This window comes from Globicephala melas, chromosome 3 (assembly GCF_963455315.2).
Source record: "Globicephala melas chromosome 3, mGloMel1.2, whole genome shotgun sequence".
Lineage (NCBI taxonomy): Eukaryota > Metazoa > Chordata > Mammalia > Artiodactyla > Delphinidae > Globicephala > Globicephala melas.
Genome location: NC_083316.1, coordinates 30806209 through 30812208, shown reverse-complemented (window position 1 = coordinate 30812208; position 6000 = coordinate 30806209). Strand labels below are relative to the sequence as shown.

The 6000-nt window shown below is 55.3% G+C and overlaps 1 protein-coding gene across 2 annotated transcripts in view; it reads left to right on the top strand.

The window, feature by feature from the left end:
• Positions 1–3984: 3984 nt before the first annotated feature.
• Positions 3985–6000, top strand: part of GDNF (glial cell derived neurotrophic factor) — a 28448-nt gene continuing 26432 nt past the window's right edge. For both annotated transcript variants that reach the window (XM_030882075.2, XM_030882074.2), the window contains exon 1: positions 3985–4096. The gene's annotated coding sequence lies outside the window, so the exon portion shown is untranslated. The remainder of the gene's footprint in view (positions 4097–6000) is intronic.

Below are 6000 nucleotides of genomic sequence, written 5' to 3'. Positions count from 1 at the left end.
GCTTCTCTCCTTCTGATTCTCTGGCAGGGTTTTCCAGACAAGAGGCCGAGACCTAGGGACCCTGTGAGAATTCTTAGCAGTGTGGTGTTGTTACTTTATCAGGGGACAATCCATCTATTCAGAGCGGAAGTGGTTCTCTTCTGGACTTTGTTGAGGGACAGCTTCAAATCAAACATATCTTTGTTTCCTCGAGAAACGAGAAGATGGAGCCGCAGAGCTATGGGGGGGGTCCCTACTTCCGGCATTAGGGGGCTTTGAGATGGTGACATCAGGCCATCCCCTTGTCCCCAAGACACCAAATGCTTGCTTCCTGGCACTCGCTTTGGAAGCAGCTTTGCTTTTCATTGTCTGTGAAGGTCTGAGGAGATTTTTGTCAACATCAATTATAGCACTTTTAAATGTTGGGCTTTGCGGTCGGGGATCTTGAAAAATTTTAGGTTTTTTCACCTCTTCTGCAGTCACCTGAATGTTGTAACCATGCAAATAAATGTTCTTTCAAAACTAGGAGTATTTTCTTTAAATTAATTTTGTACTTTCCTTTATATTACTATTTAAGATAATTAGTAGTATTTCAAAAGGATTTAATATTTTGGAAGAGTCTCAGTCCTAGAACCTATCAAAATAGGCGAGCCTCTTAGTTTTGCTCTCAGAAAGAATCATGATAATGATAATGATTATAATCACTGAAAAAAAAAAAGCTAATTAATACCTCAACCCTGGCTGCACTTGGAACAACTTAAGACAAAATACCAACTCCTGGGCTCCACTACCCAAGAAATTCTCATTTAACTGCCCAGGAATAGGGCCTAGGCATGGGTATGTGTTTGCAATTCTTCAGGGTTTCACTGGCCATGTAAAGATCAGACCTGAGCACCTCATATATACCTCTATCACAGCATTTACCACTTTACGCTATGATTACTTGTGTCCACATCTCCCTCTCCTTAGAGATGGTAAGCGTACGGAGAGCCAGGAGTTGTATCTTATTCATCCTTCAGTCTTGTAGTAGACAGAGGTTTGTTAAACTCCAAGTGCCTGCCATTAACACGGCTACTTCTGGGGGCCCAACTCCTGTGGAGGGAAGGCAAGAAGGAACTCTAGGAAGGTGGCCAGTCTCTGAACCACGTAACCCAACAACGTGAACATGGGTGATTAGCCTGGGAATAAGCACCTGACCAAGGGCTGCTGAGCTGCAGGGTATCCAGTAACCCGTATGTCCTGACCCAAAAGCTCAGTCCATTTCAAGCACCTAGTTAGTGCCCAGCAGGGCCAATTAGATCCTTTCACTAAAGGAGTTTAAATGTGAGATCAACAGAGAGCTGAGCAGTTGGTAGCAGGAGCAGAAGCCAAGAGACACCCAGAGAAAAACAGAGAGAGAGGAGCTGAATCACCTTGGCGGCTAAGCCTGTTAGAAGGGACGGCAGATGCCTACGGCTCAGGGGGCAGCAAGATAACCCAGTCACAGAGCCGGATCCTGAATGACCTTCCAGTTCCTGAACTTCAATCCAGTTTTCGTGAGGCCTGGCCGGGTGGCCTTTCCGGAAGGCTTTTCGGAGACACGTGGCTGAGTGGTGGAGATTCCGGTCAGCCTTCCTTCCACAGGGAACTCCCATTACATAGGGTAAACTCAGTGGTATTTGTGCTTTGCAACCCCCCCAAAAGCCCAGTCAAGCACAATTCCCAGGAGCTAGCACTTCACCTGGCACATAATGAGCACTAAATCATTGCAGGTGCTTGGAAGGCATGACCACCCTCAGCGAAAAGCCTTCTGAAAATGATGAAATCATTCATGGTAAGAACACTGACTACGGTCGCCTTCGAATTCCCAAAACAATGTTCAACTAGGATAAAAATATTAAGCTCGTGCCGTTTCCAAGTCCATCTACATTTCTACTGTAATCTACCAAAGAAGCAAATGTCACATTCAGCGGAACTACAGTAGCATCCTCATTTCAGCTAAGGTATGTTTGGATGACTTGATTTTCACTCCGCTTAATCTTAAATCACAGTAACCTTAGTAAGAACACTTTCCCTCCCACACTAGCTTCACTGACAAACCCCCAAAGTAGTTGATCTTTGACTTTTAAGAAGTTTAATAATATAGGATCTCCCCCCCACGTTGCCACACACATTCCCCCTGTCTATCGTCCGTATCAGCTACTCGAGGAACATGTACTCCCCAACAACCGGATGAGTCATAAAATAAGAGGTACATGGATGTAAACTGAGCCTGTTTACGCTCTCCCTGGCCCCAACTAATAAAATAAAAGAGGTCCCACTGAATCCAGGTCCAGTGACTTCCGGAAAACAGGTTTCTGCTTAGCAAAGACATACATTACACAGTATATTATTTTAAAGGTAGAGCTAATTTCATGCCCTGGGTTAATGAAACGGATTTATGGGGAGAGCCATGTGCAGGGTGTGTAAGGACTTGCCCTCCTCATGTCCTCTACGAAAGAAGGCTCTGGCGCTTCTGGTGGTAAGCAAACCAACAAAAGGAATTCCTAAAAGGTCTCACAGATAACAGGCATAGGCGCTGGGCCCCTGCTCACTGGAAACGCAGCACCCAAGGGAGTGCTCGCTTAGGTTTCCATCTGCATTTTCGAAAATCTGGATGAAAGCAGGTTTTAGTCCAACCTCCCCCGACCTGTTCCTGATAAAGTGATCTTACGCCTCTGGAATTGGGATTCTGAATGTATGTGCCTACCCTACGCCTGGTATTATATTACAACAGCATGAAAATGGAGCCTAGGACTGAGGAGCGGGCCAGCCTCAGAAGCCTTCTTCATTGCCTGCCATGTAATACATGATATGCAAAGCCTCTGACTTCAGCCAGCAGATATTTGGAGACCGTGCTGGCCCTAGCATGGGGACTAAACTAATGTGTGTTTGGGTCAGAAAGCGAATCAGAAAAGCCACTGGAGGGCACGTCACGGAGTGACAGCCCTATAAATTCTTCCCCACTCTCAGCGTGCCCTGGCAAACACTCGGCTTCCCTCCCTGGGCCGCTGCACATCGCTCCTTCGCAGTGCTAGGAGAACTCCGGCCAGCAGCTGTTCTCCTCGCCACTGCCTTCTGCCCTGCAGAAAAGCCAGAGGGCTAGACACCCGAGGAGGAAGGAGAGGCTTCGACAGGCGCGACGAAAGCCCAGGGTAGCCCTCTACCCGACAGAGCCCCGGCTCAGAGAGCGAGGCGCGAGGGCGAAGCCGGGCGCGGGCGCCGCGGTCAAGTTCGGATTGCTCCCTTCGGTTCGTCTGCGCAGAGCTCCGCACATTCCTTCGGATCTACCCAGCGAGGAGGAGGCGCGAGCCCGGCAGCGTCTCGACGCGCTGAGCGCTCTCTCCCTGCACCCCGGGGAGGGGCGCCTCGCGTCACCCACTCGCACCCCGAGCCCCCGCCTCGGGAGCTCGGGCGCCTCCTCACTGTTCTCCGTTCCCTCCCCGCCGCCGCTGACTTTAGACCCCTCCCTTCACGGGGCCCCGCGCCTCCCCTCCCCCACCCGGCCCCCCGGACCGGGCTCTCAAGGACCAGCCTGCGCTCCTGGCGCCCTCATGTCTTCACGGGACTCTCGGCGCCGGTTGACGTGGTGTCTCGTTCGGATTTCCAGGCCAGACCTCAGCTCCGGCGGCAGCATCAGCCCGGCGCGTCTCGTGCTCCCAGGCGCTGCGCCCCGAGAAGGCGCAGAGCGCGGCCGCCGCCGCTGAACCGGCCGCCGCGCCCCCCGCCCGCGCAGCCCGGGCTAAAAGCGCGGCGCGCGCAGCCCTGTCACCCCCCACCCAAGGCAGCGGCGGCTGCTCGGACCTCGGCTTCTGGGGGTGCGGGGAGCCGGCGGGGGAGCTGTCTGCATCCCTCGCCCTTCTTGCGGCGGCGGCGGCGGCGGCGGCGGCGGCGGCGGCGGCGGCGGCGGCGGGAGCCTTGGCCGCCGCCTCCTGCGCGCCCTTGCTGCCCCGAGCAGCCCCAGGATTGCGAACTCGTGCCCCTGACCTATCGGGCGGGGCTCCGCGCTCCTGCCCTCGGCCCGGATGGGTCTCCTGGCTGGGACTTGGGGCACCTGGAGTTAATGTCCAACTGGAGGTCTGCGGAGACCGGATCCGAGGTAAGCAGGGGAGCGGGCCTGGCGGAGCGGGCCTGGGGGGAGCGGGCGGGTGGCGCCTGAGTCGCCAGCGGGTGCGTCGGCCTGTGCGGCGCTGGAGACAGAGGGGGCGCGGCTGCACCCCAGAGCAGGCGGTGAGACTAGAAAGAAGGGACACTAGAAGGAACCGAAGCGCCGAGAGGGCAGAAGAGAGAGAGAAGTGGAACCGGGGAGAGGCTGGGTTTGCGGAGGGGCAGGTTGCCTTTCCTCGTGGGCAAAAATCTCTGGTGCCCCTGCTGCCTCTGGACCCGGGCATATCCGACAGGGGCAGTTTCCCTCCCCGACTCGGCGAGGTGCTCTTCCGTCAAGTCCCGGGAAGGTGCGGGACTGGAATCGCCTTTGAACCTACCACGACCAGAGTTGGGTTCTCTGTGGACGCGCAGCTGCATAGATATCATTAACGGGAGTGTAACTGGGTTTGGTCTGTTCCAAGGGAAAGTGTAGGCCCCGGGAGGGACTGCTGCAAAGGTGCTGAGAACCTAAAAATAGAGAGCTCACCTCCTCAGGCGCGGTCTTGCAAATCTACATTCCTAGCCCTGGTCGGAACCCGGTTGCTGGCACTGTCCTAATGCCCGATATCCCACCTCACCATCCCCGTCAAGCTTAAGAGACGGGCTTCCTGAACAGTCCAGGACCAGGGCCTCCGCCCCGAGCAGACTCTTGAACCTTCTCAAGGTCTCCCCTAAGCCATCTCGGTGATGGGTTGAATGACTTTCGTCTGTACTCTGTGCCACCTCCCCCAGTAACACCCCCGCCACCACCCTGGCACAGCCTCAGGGCTGATTTCGCTGTCGTTTGGTTTCCAGACCCACCGGGTGAAAACGAACCCTCTTCGGGGCGGGGAATGACTCCCGCCGGAACCCCCAGCCTCCTGACGCCTCCCTAGTTTCGGGGCTGGCACACGCGCCCGCAGAGCCGACGTGCGCGCCCCGGGGGAGCTGCCCAGCCCCGAGCTCGCAGCACTTTTGCTCATTGGTGGGGACAAACACAACTCTTCCGAGCCCTGCTGCGGATGTGTTAGAGCGCACTTCACTCTTCCGCAGTATATTTGGGGGGGGAGTATAAGTGGTTTACGGTGTTGTGTTAGTTTCTGCTGTACAGTGAAGTGAATCAGCTATATGTATACATATATCCCCTCCCTCTTGGACCTCCCTCCCCGCCCCCATCCCACCCATCTAGACCATCTTGAATATACACTTAATTATCCCAAAGAAGAGATGCTGCTGCTAACCTGACGCACGCACCTCTTCCCGCAAAGCCCTGGAAGAGGGAGCTGCTGGGCTTCCGCCCAGCCGCGACCAGGTCTCGCCCTCACAGTTTCGCCACGACTTCGCTTCGGCAGGGTTCAGGGACAGTGTCGCCTTTTCAACAAGTGTCAGATGTTCGAGGAGCCCGCTGCGTCGCCAGACCACTCTCGCAAGGGGTTCGGGTGCCCCTGGGTCTGGCACCCGGCCTCGGGCCCTTTAACAGACAGACCCCTTCCCAGACTGTCTGCAGAAGGCGGCGCTCATTCTTTTTCCTACTCTGGTCTTGGGCCCGACAGAATAAGTCCTCCGTCCGTCCAGGACACAAGACACAGTTAAGAAAAGCAGTTCATCTTTTCAGCAACTTCTGTCCCTATCCCAAAAGAAAGCCCCCGAGTTACAGCACGCCGCCACCCACCCACCCCCGCCTCCCTTTTCTCCTCCTGAGACCTGGATCTCGAAGGCAAAGCCTAAACAAACCTCCCAGCCTTCCAGACACAAGAAGGCGCGGGGGCACTGGCGGCGGGAGCGCTCACACGCGCTGAAGCTGTCACTGTGACGCGGGGGAGGGGGGGAGTTCAAAAAGCAGGTTGCCGAGAAACCAGCTTAAGTGAGGTGGGTAGA